This window comes from Tachypleus tridentatus, unplaced genomic scaffold (genome assembly GCF_004210375.1).
Source record: "Tachypleus tridentatus isolate NWPU-2018 unplaced genomic scaffold, ASM421037v1 Hic_cluster_2, whole genome shotgun sequence".
Classification (NCBI taxonomy): Eukaryota; Metazoa; Arthropoda; class Merostomata; order Xiphosura; family Limulidae; genus Tachypleus; species Tachypleus tridentatus.
This window is the reverse complement of record NW_027467782.1, coordinates 27,572,979-27,591,666: the sequence shown is the minus strand read 5'-3', so window position 1 is coordinate 27,591,666 and position 18,688 is coordinate 27,572,979. Positions and strand designations below refer to the sequence as shown.

Below are 18,688 nucleotides of genomic sequence, written 5' to 3'. Positions count from 1 at the left end.
GTGTAGGGTTCTTCTTTGTAGTCATTTCTCACTCAGAGTGTAGGGCATTTCCTTCCAGTTTATTCTCACCCAGTGTGTAGGGTTCTCACTTGTAATAATTACTCACTCAGAGTGTAGGGCACTTCCTTCCAGTTTCTTCTCATCCGGAGTGAAGGGTTCTTTCTTCTAGGCATTTCTCACTCAGAGTGTATGTAGGACAGTTCCTTCATGTTTCTTCTCATCCACTGTGTAGGATTCTTTCTTGTAGTCATTTCTCTCTCAGACTGCAGGACACTTCCAGTTTCTTCTCATGCAGTGTGTAGGGTTCTTTCTTCCAGTAATTTCTAAATTAGAGTGTATGTCAGTTCCTTCCTGTTTCTTCTCATTCAGTGTGTAATGTTTCTTCTTGTAGTCATTTCTCACTCGAGTGCAAAGAAATTTCTTCCAGTTTCTTCTCATCCAGAGTGTAGAGCTCTTTATTCAAGGCATTTCTCACTCAAAGTGTAGAACTCTTCCAGTTTCTTATCATCCACTGAGTAGGGCTCTTTCTTGTAGTCCTTTCTCTCTCAGAGTGTTGAACAATTCCAGTTTCTTCTCATCCAGTGTGTCAAGCTCTTTATTCTTGACATTTCTTATTTAGAGTTTAGAGCACTTCTCTTACAGTTTCATCTCATCCGGTATGTAGGGTTCTTTCTTATAGTGATTTCTCACTCAGACTGTAGGACAGTTCCTTCCAATGTCTCCTCATCCAGTGTGTAGTGCTTTCTCGTGTATTCATTTCTCACTCAGAGTGAAGGGCATTTTCTTCCAGTTTCTTCTCTTCAAATGTTTAGGGCTCTTTATTCTAGGTATTTCTCACTCGGAGATAGGACAGTTCCTTCCAGTTTCTTCTCATCCAGTATGTAGGGTTCTTTCTTGTAGTCATTTCTCACTCAGCGTGTAGGGCACTTCCTTCCAGTTTCTTCTCTTCCAGTATGTAGAACTCTTTCTTCCAGGCGTTTCTCAGCCGGAGTGAAGGACAGTTCATTCCAGTTTCTTCTCATCCAATGTGTAGGATTCTTTCTTGTAGTCGTTTCTCACTCCGAGTTTAGAGCACTTCCTTCCAGTTTCTTCTCATCCAGAGTGTAGGGCTCTTTATTTTAGGGATTTGTCATTCAGAGTGTAGTAAACGTCTTTCCAGTTTCTCCTCATTCAGTGTGTTGGGTTTTATCTTGTAGACATTTCTCACTCAGAGTGTAGAACTGTTCCTTCCAGTTTCTTCTCATCCAGTGTGTAGGATTCTTTCATGTAGTCACTTCTCACTCCCAGTGTAGAGTACTTTTTCCCAGTTTCTTCTCATCCAGAGTGTAGGGCTCTTTATTCCATTCATTTCTCACTCAGAGTGTGGGAAACCAGTGTGCAGGGCACTTTATTCTAGGTATTTCTCACTCAGAGTGTAAAACACTTCCTTCCAATTTCTTCTCACCCAGTGTGTAGAATAACTTGCAGTTATTACTCACTCACAGTGTAGAGCATTTCCTTCCAGTTTCTTCTCATCAGGAGTATAGGGCTCTTTTTTCTGGGCATTTCTCACTCGAAGTTTAGGACAGTTCATTCCAGTTTCTTCTCATCCAGTGTGTAGGGTTCTTTCTTGTAGTCATTTCTCACTGAGAGTGAAGGGCACTTCCTTCCAGTTTCTTCTCATCTTGTGTGTAGGGTTCTTTCTTGTAGTCATTTCTCACTCCGAATGTAGAGCACTTCCTTCCAGTTTCTTCTAATCTAGAGTGTAGGGCTCTTTATTCCAGACATTTCTCATTCAGAGTGCAGGAAACGTCCTTCCAGTTTTTCTTATACATTGTGTAGAGAACTTTATTCTTGGCATTTCTCACTCAGAGTTTAGGACACTTCTCTTCCAGTTTCTTCTCATCCAGTGTGTAGGGTTCTTTCTTGTAGTCATTTCTCACTGAGAGTGTACGGCAATTCCTTCCAGTTTCTTCTCATCCAGTGTGTAGTGCTCATTCTTGTAGTCATTTTTCACTCAGAGAGTAGGGCACTTCATTCCAGTTTCTTCTCTTTCAGTGTGTAGGGCTCTTCATCCTAGGCATATAAGAGTATCACAGTACCTTCCAGTTTTTTCTCATCCAGTGTGTGGGGTTCTTTCTTGTAATTATTTGTCACTTAGTGTGTAGGAACGTTCCTTCTAGTTTATTCTCATCCAGTGTGTAGTGCTCTTTCTTCTAGTCATTTCTCACTCAGAGGGTAGGGCACATCATTCCAGTTTCTTCTCAACCAGTGTGTAGAGTTTTTTCGTGCAGTAATTTGTCACTCAGAGTGTAGGACTCTTCGCTTCAGTTTCTTATCATCCAGTATGTAGGTTTCTTTCTTGTAGTCATTTCTCACTCAGAGTGTAGGACAGTTCGTTCCAGTTTCTTCTTATTTAATGTATGGGGTTCATTATTGTGGTAATTTCTCACTCAGTGTAGGACACTTCCTTCCAATTTCTTCTCCCCTAGTGTGTAGGGTTCGTTCTTGTAGTTACTTCTCACTCAGAGTGTAGGGCACTTCCAGTTTCTTCTCATCCAGTGTGTAGTGCTCATTCTTATTGTCATTTTTCACTCAAAGTGTAAAGCACTCCCTTCCAGTTTCTTTCCACCCAGTGTGTACGGTTCTTTTTGTAGCTATTACTCACTCAGAGTGTATGTCACTTCCTTGCAGTTTCTTCTCATCCAGAGTGTAGGGCTCTTTATTCTAGGCGTTTCTCACCCGAAGTGAAGGACAGTTCCTTCCAGTTTCTCCTCATGCAGTGTATAGGGTTCTTTTTTGTAGTCATTTCTTACTCAGTGTATGGGTTACTTCCTTCCAGTTAATTCTCTTCCATTGTGTCGGACTCTTTATTCTAGGCGTTTCTCACCCGGAGTGTAGGACAGTTCCAGTTTCTTCTCATTTTGTGTCTAAGGTTCTTTCTTGTAGTCATTTCTCACTCGGAGTTTAGGACAGATCCTCCCAGTTTCTTCTCATTTTGTGTCTAAGGTTCTTTCTTGTAGTCATTTCTCACTCAGTGAGTAGGACAGTTCCATCCAGTTTCTTCTCGTCCACTGTGTAGTGCTTATTCTTGTTGTCATTTTCACTCAGAGAGTAGGGCACTTCCTTCCAGTTTCATCTCATCCAGTGTGTAGGGCTCTTTATTCTAGGTATTTCTCACTCAGAGTGTAGGACAGTTCCTTCCAGTTTCTTCTTATTTAGTGTATCGGATTCATTTTTGTAGTTATTTCTCACTCAGACAGTAGGGCACTTCCTTCCAGTTTCTTCTCTTCCAGTGTGTAGGGCTCTTTCTTCTAGACGTTTCTCACTCAGAGTGTAGGGCACTTCCATCCAGTTTCTTTTCATCCGGAGTGTAGGGCTTTTTATTTTAGGCATTTCTCACTGAGAGTGTAGGTCATGTTCTTCCAGGTTTTTTCTCATTCAGTGTATAGGGCTTTTTATTCTAGGCGTTTCTCACCCGAAGTGAAGGACAGTTCTTTCCATTTTCTTCTCATCCAGAGTGTAGAGATCTTTATTCAAGGTATTTCTCACTCAGAGTGTAGGAAACGTCCTTCCAGGATTTTCTCATCCAGCATGTAGGGCACTTTATTCTATGCATTTCACACTTATAGTGTAGGGCACTTCCTTCCAGTTTCTTCTCATCCAGAGTGTAGGGCTCTTTATTCTAGGCATTTCTCACTCAGAGTGTAGGTCACGTTCTTCCAGGTTTTTTCTCATTCAGTGTATAGGGCTTTTTATTCTAGGCGTTTCTCACCCGAAGTGAAGGACAGTTCCTTCTCATCCAGTGTGTATGGTTCTATCTTGTAGTAATTTCTCACTGAGAGTGTTGGACTGTTCATTTCAGTGTCTTCTCATCCAGTGTGTAGGGATCTTTCTTGTTGTCATTTCTCACTCCTCACTGAGTGTAGAGCACTTCCTTCCAGTTATTTCTCATCCAGTGTGTAGGGTTCTTTCTTGTAGTTATTTCTCACTTAGTGTGTGGGATAGTTCCTTCCAGTATCTTTTCATCCAGTGTGTAGGGTTCTTTCTTGTAGTTATTTCTCACTCAGAATGTAGGGCACTTCCAGTTTCTTCTCAGCCAGTGTGTAGTGCTCATTCTTGTTGTCATTTCTCACTCAGAGTGTAGGGCACTTCCTTCCAAATTCTTCTCATCCAGTGTGTAGGGCTCTTTATTTTAGGCGTTTCCCACCTGGAGTGTAGGACAGTTCCAGTTTTTTCTCATCCAGTTTCTCGGGTTCTTTCTTTTAGTAATTTCTCTCTCAGAGTGAAGGACACTTCCAGTTTCTTCTCATCCAGTGTGTAGGGTTTTCTCTTGCAGTCATTTGTCACTCAGAGTGTAGGACTCTTCCTTCCAGTTTCTTATCATCTAGTATAGGGTTCTTTTTTGTAGTCATTTCTCACTCAGAGTGCAAAGCACTTCCTACCAGTTTCTTCTCATCATGTGTGTAGGGTTCTTTCTAGGTCAAACATTATTCCCAATTACAATTCAACCAGTAGCATACTTATATGACAAGTAAAATGCACAACTTTAAATGTTTCATAAAAGCTTAGCACAACTAACTTCTTTCAGTGTCAAATTATTAGAGAAACATGTCAAACATTATTCCCATTTTAAGATTCTTTAAAGTCCTTTTCCCATTTGTAGACAATCCTACCAAACATTTCTTACAAGCATGAGATGTGCGAGATTTATTTCAAAATAAACTGAACACTGGCTTTCAGATACGCAGCACGTAAATGGGTTTAATATTAAGTAACAACCAGCTGCCAGCTATAACTGTCTGATGTAAGTAGAGGATGAAAAGTCTGTTTATACAATGATAAACAAATTATACTACTTTGTAATATTACTACAGAGCTGCCAGCTATAACTGTGTGATGTAAGTAGAGGATGAAAAGTCTGTTTATACAATGACAAACAAATTATACTACTTTGTAATATTACTACAGACATATTTGTTTTGTATATGTTACAAACAAACTGAATTATTCTATAGTAGTAACATCATATGCTCTTCTGCATTAGTTTGGTAAACAACTTTGTCAAATTATTTAGCACCACAAAACAGTCACCTTATAGCAACATCAAGGTACAGCACAGTGACAATCATTTAGCCACTTTTTCATGGTTGTTGTACTGTTTGTTTGTTTTTAGCATCTCCCACTATATTAGAGTATACCATATTAGCAGGGTAACAATCACATTACCCTTTTTTTTCATTGTCATAGTACTGTGTTTTTCTAGTGTCTGCCATTAGGTTGCAGCAGTTGTGGTATAGTAACAATCATTTAGCCATTTATGGATTATTATTACACAATGTATTCTTAGCACCCTTCATTATGTTACAGCATACCAGTCAACTATACCTAAATTATTGTACATTATACTAACTGTTCTCTCCTGTATTGTCTGCTTACCATTTTACTTCACCACATACCAGGTTGGCAATTTTACTTTGCATCCACATGAAAATGTTTCTTCCAGTAATAACTGGGACCACACTTGAGAAACTGTATTAAGTACCATTCTAAAAATCTCATAAAGGCCCTTGGTGTTTGTTTTGAAAACACATCTTTACAGATATTGTTTATACAGATGACTCTCTTAACACCACCATATCAGTGTGTTGAATCATAAAGAAGACAATTTAGATCTATCATAGCTGCTATTTATTAGACCACAAGGTTTGTTTATATTCTAATATCTGTATGTAACTTTACAATTAGTTGTTAAGTTATATTCAGAAAACACAAGGAATTCAGATGTGTCACAACAACAGTTTATTAGATGATTCAAGTTCATTTTCTACTATCTATATATTACCTTGAGACCAAACAGTTATGAGCTAGCTATTAAATCAAATGGAAAATTAGAAGAGAACTTTTACACTGACCCGTGTTTAATGTCTTTTTTTATTATTTGTGTTATGATCACAATTTAATTATAATATCAAACTTCCCTCAGAATCACACTCTTTCCCTATTCTATAACACAATAAATGGGCTAAACAAAAAGTAATTTAAAACTGAGAAATAAAGCAACATATGGGTCAAATAATTTTAATAATTTAGTGTTATAAACGTTTTTGTCTCTCACAAAATTTTAAAACTATATAGCCAAACAATTAAAAACTGGTCAATACATTTTGTTAGAAATAAGTAGAAAGTGCACTTCTTGGCCTAATTTCCCTTTATGGCAGACATTAATATGGTAAGCTCTGCTGCTAGAACTATCCATTTTTAACAAAACTGTGGTAATGATAAGAATCTTTATATTTTGTTAATGTTAACTGAAAGCCTGGTACAGTCACTTCTCAGAATAATTGATATCAATGTTCTTGACATTGAACAGTCACATTTTACTAATTCATAAAACACACAAAAAACTGAATGGATACTTTCCATCAAGCCAGTAATTATAGGAAACCAAAATATGTAACAAAGGAAAGAATTAAGTACAATTATACTAATCACTGTTTGATGTTAACTGTCTGAGCTGTTTTAGAGCAGTTTCTACCAACATCTTCTTGTCTGCTTCTCTCACCCTTAAGGGAGTAAAGAACATTAATTCACACTAAAAGTATGGATAGGTCAAATTAATATTTTAAAAAATTAGTAAATTATATTATTCTTTTCATTCACAAGCCTGAACAAGACCTACCTAAAAAAAATAAGACCCTTTAAAAATGTTGCATTATTTTAAACTTGTATTTTTTAGAAATAATTTTATTTCTAAAACAACTTGAAAGGTAGTAATACACTTTTCACAAATAAATAAACATTGCAATTGGTTTAAAAGCATGCATTATAAAATATAAAGTGTAAACACACCATTTTAAAGTAAAAAAAAAAATTATCTTTATGACACAAATTTGTCCGAAACAATGTTTTAGGTAACACTGCATAACAAATCATTTACTACTAGAGAAAACTCAAGTGATTCTTGGTAATTAAATAGTATTGGTTTCACATATGTAATCAGAATTTGTCCAACACCTCTAGATTTTAAGACACTGTAGTATCTCACTACTTTATCAACAATATGTGTAATACCATACAATCAGTTCAGTTCAATAGGTTTATACTGTGAAATTAAGTTTACATAGAAAGTTTAATGATAAAAAGGAATAAATTTTGATTACTTCAAACAGTAACTGTATTGTATTGGTGTAAAACTCCATATATATTGTTCATATGTGCTACTTGTTCTTGATGAAATTATAATGACTTGCACCAATTTTGCTTCATTCCCATGCTCACCTTTTCTGCTCAGGAATATTTGAGGAGTCCCTCAACTGAGCTTAAAATGGGCAGAGTGATACACCTCTCTCTCAACTGCTTTTCACTCACTCACTCAGTTGGTTACTTTGTCTGGCTCTGCACACACTCAAAACAAAGTCCATCTTCCTCACATCATACCTGTGATATAATCAAATAAAATCAAAATTTTGTTTTTAAAATATTTTAAACTAGTTCTGTAAACATAATTCTTTTATACTTTTTAGAAAATTATTTTATGTACTGACGGCTTTCACTTCACGTAAAGTCCAAAAACCACCTAAACAGTTTATGCTACATTTGTGTTGTTCAGTTTCCAAATCTGGCTTCACACAGTGGCTAAATAAAAAAAGAGCAATTGTGTCATTGACAATTTCAATGATACAGTGTGAGCTCAAAGATCATCTAACTTACTGTTATTTTTGCATTAATATTTCTGGATATTCAGACAAAACTAAACAATACACTAAATATTCAGAGATTGCATCTGTAATGACACCAGTATCTTATTGGGATGATTTTCTTGTGTCACATCCAGCAGCAAAGTGGGAAACAGAAGTTATACTGCAAAAAAGACAATGAATCATCTTTACTTCCTTCATTTAGTAATTTTACCCCTGTGGCATCTCAGCATAAACTGCCTCATCTGATCACACAAGATGAGCTGAATGATCAGATTTGTGACTTGTTTTATGCTGAAACAGCATGGGGAATTTTCATTTATGGCAATGGAATTTATCATAAAAGTCTTGCTTCTCACGACAGCACGCAAGATACTTTGTGTTTCTGTACAAATGTTGATGCACTAATTGAAGAATCAAGTACTGAATATACTCTCAAGAAAGAAAACATTTTACCAATTCATCTAAAGTTAGTGTGAAAACTGCTTTTGCATAATGGGAACACTAAGCCATTGGTTCCTGTTATTAATGCTGTGAACATAGTAGAACATGCAGCTTATACCTGAAGCAATCAAATATCCACTACTGCTAAGTCTATAAAGTGAGTATACCAAACACTGTAGCTTTTTGTCTGTCTGGGATAGCCAATATCATAAAATTCATTTCAAAAAGAAGGAATGGGCAGTGAGAGAGAATTACATTGTAGGAAAACAGAAAGTTGAGTTCCAACTTTCAGTGAATCATCAAGATATGTTTCTTCCCTCATTCCATCTATCTTATAAGTTTCAAAAAGTTAGTGAAGTAAAAACGAATAGAACAAATCCAGATAATTTCCGCCCCATCAGTCTGTTAAGCTGCCTTGGCAAACTGATGGAGAGAATTATCTCCAACCGTCTCCTCCATTTTTGCGAATCAAACAACATCCTTCCAGAATCTCAAAATGCCTCCAGAAAAAATAGACAAACAACAGATCACCTCACACGACTCACCGAATCAATCTTCAAAGCTTACAACAACAATCAAGTAACCATCGGGGTATTCCTAGATGTCAAAAAAGCATTCGACAGCGTTTGGCACAACGCCATCATATACAAACTAAATCACCTACAAATAAATCCCACGATAGTCAAATGGATTTCAAATTTCTTAACCAATAGAACAGCACAAGTAAAAGTCAATAAAACTATATCCAAATTATTTAATATAACGGCAGGAGTGCCCCAAGGATCAGTCTTCTCTCCGCTTCTATACATAATTTTCGTCAGTGACATACTTTTTCCAAATCTAACATACACACACAATTCACAATACGCAGATGACATCGCGATCTGGAGCACCTCCAGAAACCCAGTAATGGCCATGTCTCGCGTACAAGAATCACTAAACAACGTCTCAACATGGAGCAACAAGTGGAGGGTCGTGTTAAATCCAACAAAAACACAAGCAATCACCTTCTATAGAAAACTAAAGAAGCAAAGAAAAAATCTAGAAAAAATAAAACTATCACTTGGAAACACAACCATTAACATGAGCAAAAACATCACATTCCTTGGCATCACTTTCGACACAAAACTAACATGGAAAAAACACACAAACAATATACACTCATCAATCAGAAAAAGGATTTCATATCAATAGACTATAACTAGTAAACAATCAAAATGCGCACCGAACACCATTATACAAATATACAAGGCTTACATCCGTCCACTAATAGAGTACGGATGTCAAGTAACATACAATATGTCAAACAACACACTCCAGAAAATCCAAGTGCAACAAAACAGAATATTAAAATCCGCATTCAGCCTACCATCATTTACGCCAACAAATTATCTACACCAAATTAGTAATTTACCAACCATAAGAGATAGAATAACAGAACTTTCTCTCAAATATTATCTAAAAGCAGAAAATAGAAACAAACTAACGGCATCACTACACAAATTATCAAGTGCACCAACAAAATACATATCACCTTACAACATATTTCAAGAATCACAATCCACTCAACAAAGAATCTAAATAAATAAAATCCATGTTATTAACATGAATTCCTTTTTTTCAGGTACAGGGCACACGACAGGCAAAACTTTCGGCGCCTGTCGTGTGAAAGTGGGTTTTCTCGGGGCACTCCCGTTTCCCCCCACATCAAAATCTTTCGGCATTGGATTTCTAGATCCCAGCCCAGGCAACTCTTTTGCCAGACCCTGAATCATGCCGTTTGATTTGATCTGGATTTGAATGAATTATATTCATGCTCACATCTGCCCAACTTCTTCCTTTCGGGACAGGTCCCGGCCTTTCTTTCCACTGCTGCCTTTGCCTCCACCCAAAACAACATTTAAAGAGACATCCTCCACCCAAAAAGTCAAGAATAATAACAATAATTAATTTATTAAATAAAATAATAATAAAAAATAAAATAAAAAAACTACCACCTAATATTAATAACAATCCACGAAAGGGGACGAAGAGGAACCACAACGTTCCTGAACACCCCAATTGGAGAGAGAACTCTTCTGATTTCTTTCTCTCTAAACTGAACCCCTGCTACGTTAGTTCAGTTTAGTTTAGTTTAAGTAAAAAACTAAAAGGTGGCATCTTTGTTGGGCCACACATTTGGGAAGTGCTGATGAATGGTGATTTTGAAACACTACTCAGTCAGAAAGAACTTACTGTGAGGAAATCACTCAAGCTGGTTGTTAAAATTTTCTTAGGAATTTACAGAGATGAAAACTATGTTGTGACGATTTATGATATCCCTGAGAACTAGAGGAAAACTGGCTCCAAGATGTCACTAAAGTTACACTTCTCACATTTTTAATTAAGCTTCTTATCAAGTGATCTAGGTGCAGTGAGCAATAATCTTGGTGAGCACTTCCCTTAAGTTATGTCTATAATAGAACAGTAACATCAAGAAAGACAGTGGAATCCTGTGATGACAGAAGATTACTGTTGATTCTAAAAGCATGAAACTAACAACATACATAAAAGATACAACAAGTCAGTCAGGTATTTTGTAAAAAGAAATAAAAAATAATACCATGATGAAAGTTTTAAATATAGCTTAAGTGTATTTTCAGTATATAATTACATGTTGTTTTTGAACATTCTTAAATGCAATTTTCAATAAATAAATAAAGTTATCACAGAGTGCTATTTTCACAATATATAAGAATATTTAGAATAAACCTAACATAGCTCAAAAACTAGAGGTGATCAGTAATATTCAACAATTTTTTAGAATTAGGATCAACAAACTACTCATGAACAGTTGTATTTTTATTGTGGTAGAGAAGCTTCTTTTGTGTACAGTGTAACTTCTAAACATATAATTACTGTGCAAAATTACTCAAACACTTATATGCTTTACATATTTCTAAAAAATTACTTTGATTCAATGACTTAAGGATATTTCAACACACGAACAAAAAACATGAATTTTATCTCATAAGTACAACTCAAAACTGATAGTTAAAACCATATATAACTTCTATTATAAAGAAGCTTACACATAGAACAACCTTAAATATAAAATTTTCAAAATTACTTACAGATCAACCTATACAAAATATATACTTCATGATATTCCTACAAGTATCTATATTCTTAGTTATGCCAACTAACAAGACATGCTTTAACAGATATGAGGTGTTCTTTCATTACAAAAAGCCTAGACACCTAGTTATCATAAAAAAAAGGTTAAGGAAAACTATCGTATTTATATGCAAGAAAGTATCAATTAATTGTGCAAATTTGTGGTAAGCACTGTTAAATATATGAATAAACAAACATTCTGAATTTAAGTGGTTTTCTACTAAATGAAACTAATTATGGCTAAATTAACTAACACATTCATGATTATTAACTTCAAAATGTAAAATAGAATTTTAATTATAAACATTATACCATAAATTTAAGATTTTATTTCTATCTACCTTAGAAAAATAATATATTGATAATATTTATCTACTTTGTATTCAATGTTTTATTACTCTCACATTACACGTGGAGATGAAAATTTGAGAATGTTTATTTAATTTGAAGCATTGGAACCTATCATCTTGTGAATATGTGCAAATTGTATGCATGTATGATTAACTGACTACACAACAGACATTCAACTATTATTAAACTCTAGACAGTTAAAACTGATTCATTAATTATTATGGTATTAATACAGAGAATTCTCAGGTTATGTTTAATATATTACAATGATAAAAAACATCTACGGAGAGAAACTTTTTGGTAATAAAATCTACAACTGTTTCCAACTTCTGATCAAAACAAAATACCTATATAGTTCAAATAAAAATTAAACGAGTATTGAATATTATATACGTCTAACATACCACCATACTTATGATGATTGGAAGGTATTGATCCATCTGTCATGGTACCTCTATACAAGCAAAATTTTTGCTATAATCCCAAACACAAGATTCAGCTAGCTTAGAAGGTTTAGTTTTGTTCTGAACACATATCTTAAGATAACAATGCAAAATAATCCTCATAAACAAATATATATATATATATCAAACAATTTAACCAATACTAAAAATAAACTAACATTAAAGAAAGAAAAAAATAAAACATTACTTTATTCACAGTCTACAACTATTTATCATCTTACCTTTAAATACTTGCTATTTTCTTGTCCATAGTCATAAAAGTAGGTTGACCAGTCCCATGTCATGAAAAGATCTAGAAGCTATTAGAAAATATAACTACAAAAATTCTGCAAGATAAATTCCAGTGCACCAAAATAAAGTAAACTGTTATATGTAAATTAACTAACAAAAATTACAAGAAAAAGGAATTGTACACCATAAGTCAGAAAGTAATAATAAAAAACCAGTTTTAGTGAAAGGAGACTGATGGACTCTGTGACTAAACTAAAATAACTGGAAGATGTGATATCGAAAAATATATGTAACTATTTTACTTAGTAGAGTTTCCACAGTTAATACATCTTTAATTATGTTTGTTTGTTTGTTTTTTGAATTTCATGCAATGCTACACGAGGGCTATCTGCACTAGCCATCCCTAATTTAGAAGTCTAAAACAAGACGGAACTCAGCTAGTTATCCCTAATTTAACAGTGTAAGACTAGAGGGAATTACGTACTTTAAATACTACACATTCACACTCAGACACAACTAGCTATCATCTGATCTTAACATTAGTAACAGAAGGTGTATTTAATGGCCTAAATATAAGCATTGGGTGTAAAACATTATTGTAACAAAGGCTTAGTTGAAACGCTACTCCATTGAAACCCTTGGTAACTTTTATCTTACTTTTATCTATACCTCAATGTTAATAAACAACTGAAAAAAATAGAAATAAAATGCTATTTAACTTATCGTGGTGCAATAAGTGAGCCTAGGGTATTATTTGTTTTATAATTAAGCTTAAAAATGTACTATGCAATAACTTACTCTAAGCTCAATAAAGACAAAATATCAATTCTAAATCTAAATAATTTTTGAATTAAATTGTTTTGTTCTATCACCAAAATTAACAAGAATAAAAAACAAACCAATATGTATATTAAACATTCACAACATAAATACCATAGTTGACCTAACAATATCAATTGGTAGTTTTGTTACAAAACAATGATATAAATTGTAGACCATTACTATTAAAACAAAGAAGCATGACACAAACTGTTTATTATACATATTAACACCAGAGGGACATTTAGAGTGTTCCTTCTACCACACACATTATACTCTTTAACACTGCAAATACCTGACAGCCATAAAGCTTCTTATTTCCAAAGAATGCAACATGTAGATCTTCAATGTTTTCAGTTTACTAAAATGTTTAGTTAAAATAAAGTTATTTCAATTTTTAAGTCTATCTCATGCTACGTTTATCATTTTTATAAAGTACTTCATAACTTAATGTTTCATGAAAAATTCAAAATCTTCCTATTAACAGTAAGCAGAGCCAATCTTTATACATATACTCAAAAGGTGATATACAAAACTAACTTTTATCTCTGTATTTCTATAGACTGATGGAACTTTTAGGTCAATAGGTCTATTCAGATACCAATAACTATTTTGAATCTATTCAATGTTACACAGCGTGGCTTTCAAATGCATCACTAAACTTTTGGAAAAGAAATATCAATAACTAACATACTGAGCAAGAGCAAGAATTTAAACTGAACAAAATACACTATTCATTTCAAGCAGGCCAAACTAGCCTAACAATCCTTTGACTGTTTATGTCCATGTGAAACTGAATGAGTGTTTAAATCTTTATCAGTACAACATATAACCCAATAAAGGTGACATAAAATATCTTAACTCGATTGACTATTCTTTTTTTAGGATAATAAAGAGCAATGATTAGTAGGGCACATTACAAGTACAGATGTTGATGTCATTTATGTAAATAATAACAGAAGGCATTCCTGTCATGTTTAGATGTACATAAAAGAATGTGTGCATTATATGAAAGATGGCAGTGACAACAGTTAAAAAATGTTAAAACAGGTTTCACAAAATAGAAAAATAAAAAGAAATGGGAATTACAGAAAATGATGATGTAAAGAAATATATAGGAAACAATACTAATATGTGGAAAATAGAAAAATTAATAAAAATAAAGGTGATATTAATATACAGGTAACAAAAACTAATATACGAGAAATAAAAAATGAATAGAAATATTGGTGATATTAGTATATAGGAAACAATCCTTATGTACGGGAAATAGAAGCTGAGCCTTGAATACAGTACTGCAGTCCATATATAGAACAAGCTAAGCAGTGACAGCACCAGAACAGACCAACTTAATGTCAGCAAACTTGTTCCTGTGAATACCAACATGACCAGTTATCCAGAAAAACTGGATGTGAATAGAAGATAGAAGAAAAATAGGCCAGCCAGTGTTGAATATTGTGAAAATAAGGTGAGAATTAACACAAAGCGATTCTCTGACCAGTAGAGAGTGAAAAGAGTTGGTATAAATAGAACAGTGAGTGTACCGTGTAGCTTCGATATCATTCAGAACAAAAGAAATGCCATATAACTTGACAGTGAACACAGAAACTGTAGAGAGGATATTGTACAAAACCACCTAGCTGCAACAAACCATGGCAGATCCAATAGACTTAACTGATTTTAAACCATCTGTATAACTGGGAATGAAAGAATGGTTCAAAAGATGTTTGGCAATGAAAACAGTACAACCAAATGGAGTATCAACCTTCCTCAGATGACTCAGAGAAAGGCAAGAGGCAGAGGTGGTAATAAAACATAGTGTGGTGGGCTGATTGATGGAAAAAGCAACATCAATCTGTGACATACTGAACTCAGTCAGCTTCACCAAAATATGAAGACCAAAGGGAAGAATGGCAGACTGTATATTCCCAAAAAGTATAACCAGTGGAACCCAGTGTACAGACTCTGAACTGGAGACATATGGAAAGACCCTGTTCAAGGCTGAAGTCTCAGATGGTGAATAGGGTACAGCATCTTCAAGGCCAAGGTCCTGGCAGAAACTTAAATAAGAGACAAATAGTTCAGTTTTGAACAAAAAATCAATCTGCTCCACAAGAGGTGAAAGAAGGGATCTGGATGTTGAAGATGTTCAGTTGTACACTTTGTATTTCAGTCGGTTGGTTAAGTTTTACTACTGTATATATTTGACAATTACATCATTATATTGGGTCAGAAAGGCATTGTAAAGTAATAAAATCAAAAGCAGCCAATCAGGAAATGTTTAGAAAACTGAGACTGTGCGAAAATAAAAATTGTTATTGCATTTTCACAATCTGCAATTATTTTGTATGTCCAACATTTGTTTCACTACTTTCATTACAGTTGGTGTTATGGTGGTGAAGATGAGAGAGCAAGTTTAGAGTTCTATGAAAAATAAATAAAATGATATTCATTAAGATGGTATTATAAGTAAGGTTAATTAAACATAAAAACCATGAAATGAGCACAATTAATTTTATTCTTAGCATGAAAAATCACACTTTACACATAATTACTTGACAGAGAATTCACAAATTAATGGATGAATGTTTTATGAAAGCAATTTACTTGAAATATAATTTCAGTTAATAAATGACTTGTAACTTTTACATAAACATTTGGCAAAACTCATGATGATACACTTTGTATATTTAGAACATTTCAGTAGTTTATGTAGTTTCATGGTTACATGGAGATTACAGAACTGGTCAGAATGACCAAGCACACATACAGGTTCAATAGAATATAATTTAATTGATAAAGGAATGTGTATGTGGATCACAATCAGTAGCCTGAATGTTTTTGTTTGAAGTGCATTTTTTTAAATTCTTCAGATACACTTGCCATTTTGGAAACTTCAAGTAAGCCTAATTTTCTTTTCACTTTTGATAAAACACCACCAGTGACTTCATCAGGAAAACTGCTCTTGATTGGATGCTGTAAAAATTACTTTTCATAAATGTACTTGCTACAGTTAATTTTAAACATGAGTGAGGAATAAAATCAGGAGAATGTTTATAATACATAATATAAAGTTTGTTTTTCAATGGCCCATAATTAATCTTTTTGTTAAAATACAGTTTACTTCTAATTATTTGGTATTGGAAACTTTTGTATTAAGGTGGTTAATTACCTCAGACACATTTCAGTTACATTCTTAACCATAATGTTGGCAAGTCTTTCTGCAATTTTATATCAAATCTTATTTCTTTATTGAAGACATTATAATAAAATAAATAGATTTTATAATCTTATAATCCATTTCTATGGGAAATGATTAAGTATAGAAAATCTTAGTGATTTACATAAAAAACATAATTAAAGAAAAAGTTATTAATTCAAATTCTGTTAAACATTCATGAAACAAAAAGTAACTTCTGAATTACAAGGTGACGAGTGCCTGCAGGATCAAACTACTTCATAAGAAAGATAATCAATATATCTTGCTCTGATCCACCAAATACTTATGAAGTGGTGTACAACTTTGGTCTTCATGCACAAGAAGGAATGGTGATGTATGAAGGACTGTTCAGAGTGATGCAACTTAAACTGATTATCAAGTAAAAACGAGGAAGTTATCTTTCTATTCAAGCCACTAGCTGGTCCTCGATAGTCTTCACTTGAAATATTGTGTGAGCTTTGTCTGAGTAATGACACTGATTTGTTGTAAATTGTTCACACCACAGCTACTAAAGTTACTCCAGGGATGGAAAGGTTATATTAAGATCTCTTTATAAAAAATCAACAGACAAGGTTTTCAGTATGTTTAAGTGGGTGATACTAATGAATCAGGGAGATAATCCTGTCAGTGTACTATGTAGTGCTGGATTGTGACTTTACACCATATTTTATGCACAATATCTTAAGGAAGATCCAGAGGCATGCTCTCCCAGAAATATTTAAAATCAGAAACACCATTCTCTCTATTTTCTGGTCTCTTTTAAAATAAGGGTATAAAAAGTGATTAAATTTGCAATGAACATGTGATTTTGTGTTTCCTTCATTAGGTGTAAAACAACTTTTTACAAATGTTATATCTTTTCTCCTTTTGTAATGTGAAGATGCCTTTGAAGTAGGCAAAACTCTTTGGTAAATATAATTTTTGTGGGGGAGTGGGTGGGGTGGTTTGATTTACTGACTGAATACGAAACAACATGACTACATTTAATTTTGTATGATTGAGTAGAGAATGCCCATTAAGTACATACTACTGACCATACAATCTACATTACATTTTTCTCTCTCACAATAAAGTATTTAAAATGACTTTAAAACATATTCCTATAATTAAGAACATGAAAAGTTCAGTTAAAATAATGTTGATGACTGAAATTTTACAAAATAAAAAAGCTTGTTGACAAGAAATGTACAAAACCAAAGAAACTAGATAGAATTAGGTAGATTCTCTGTTTTCAACTGAAATACGTGATTGACTTACCTGGCAACTTATGAAAAGCATGTTAAGAGCATTAAAAAAAAGAAGAGAGAGAGAATAGACTTTATTGAAATATATAAAATATTCAGGAAGGATGAATGTGTTGTGATTTCTTGTGATATATCTAAAAACCAAAGGATAAGAATAAACAAGTTTGGGATTTTAAAAAGACACACTAGATTTCAGGTAAGACCAATTTTATCCTCTTAACAAGGTGTCATGCATAAACAATAAATTATCACTAGCATTAGTGTACAGCAACACCTTGCAAGATAGGAATAGACTCCAAGAGTGCATCCAGTGGCAAAGACAGGGTGGGCACATGCTATTAAACCAACAATGCCACCCCTACATGCGCTCATCCATCACACAGCGTGTCATTTCTGTACAAAAAAAAAAATACTGAAAGGTAACTGTATTGGCACGTTACTGGTATATTTCCTGTAAGGAAAGACATGCAGAATGGTAGGAAGCAATCTGTGTTTTGATGTCATCCAGATTACAACGTAAACCTTGACAGTTCCATTGTATCAAGTTGGACATTATTACTTATGTGCAGGTAAGTTGGGTGGAGAACCCTTCTGTTTTTGTCCATGTCTTTTGTTCTTTACTGTCTTTATTTGAGGGAGGTCTGTCAACCTCCATGAATCCTGTCCTGGGTCGATTGGGTAGGTCCATGCTGTTTAAAGAGAATTCCAGTGACTGGGGACAAGAACAAATGATCCTTTTGCATCTTGTGGTGGGAGAAGGTGATGCACCCAAAGAAATGCCTGTACCCAGAACCAGAGGAAGTGGATCTTGGCATTTGTTGGAATGTATGTTAGGGACAGAGATGGATGTTAAGCTAATTCATCAACTTTTTTAACAATGGAGGTCAAAATCCTTTCCATTTGGTTTGAGAATGATTCTTTTGGAGACACAGAGATATCTGTCTGCACTCCCACTGTAGTTGTGGGATGACATGCAGCAGCCATACATCTGAGATGAAGTGCTGGACAGCAATTTTCAAGCCTCAGGATAAGTAATGTTATGAATCGTTTTCAAATGCTGCATCTCTTTTTCTTCTAACC

General features: G+C 34.1%; 1 long non-coding RNA gene across 31 annotated transcripts in view; it reads right to left on the bottom strand.

Annotated features, from left to right (window-relative positions):
* Window positions 1-422: 422 nt before the first annotated feature.
* Window positions 423-18,688, bottom strand: part of LOC143242997 (uncharacterized) — a 42,333-nt gene continuing 24,067 nt past the window's right edge. For 7 of the 31 annotated variants that reach the window (XR_013023569.1, XR_013023570.1, XR_013023571.1 and 4 more), the window contains 3 exons: window positions 16,028-16,120; window positions 12,316-12,393; window positions 5,759-7,419 (listed from right to left, as the gene is read on the bottom strand). This is a non-coding gene — a long non-coding RNA (uncharacterized LOC143242997). Of the gene's footprint in view, window positions 4,458-5,758; window positions 7,420-12,315; window positions 12,394-13,439; window positions 13,506-16,027; window positions 16,121-18,688 lie in introns of those variants that run through there. The other 24 variants (XR_013023561.1, XR_013023564.1, XR_013023562.1 and 21 more) reach the window with 10 other exon arrangements.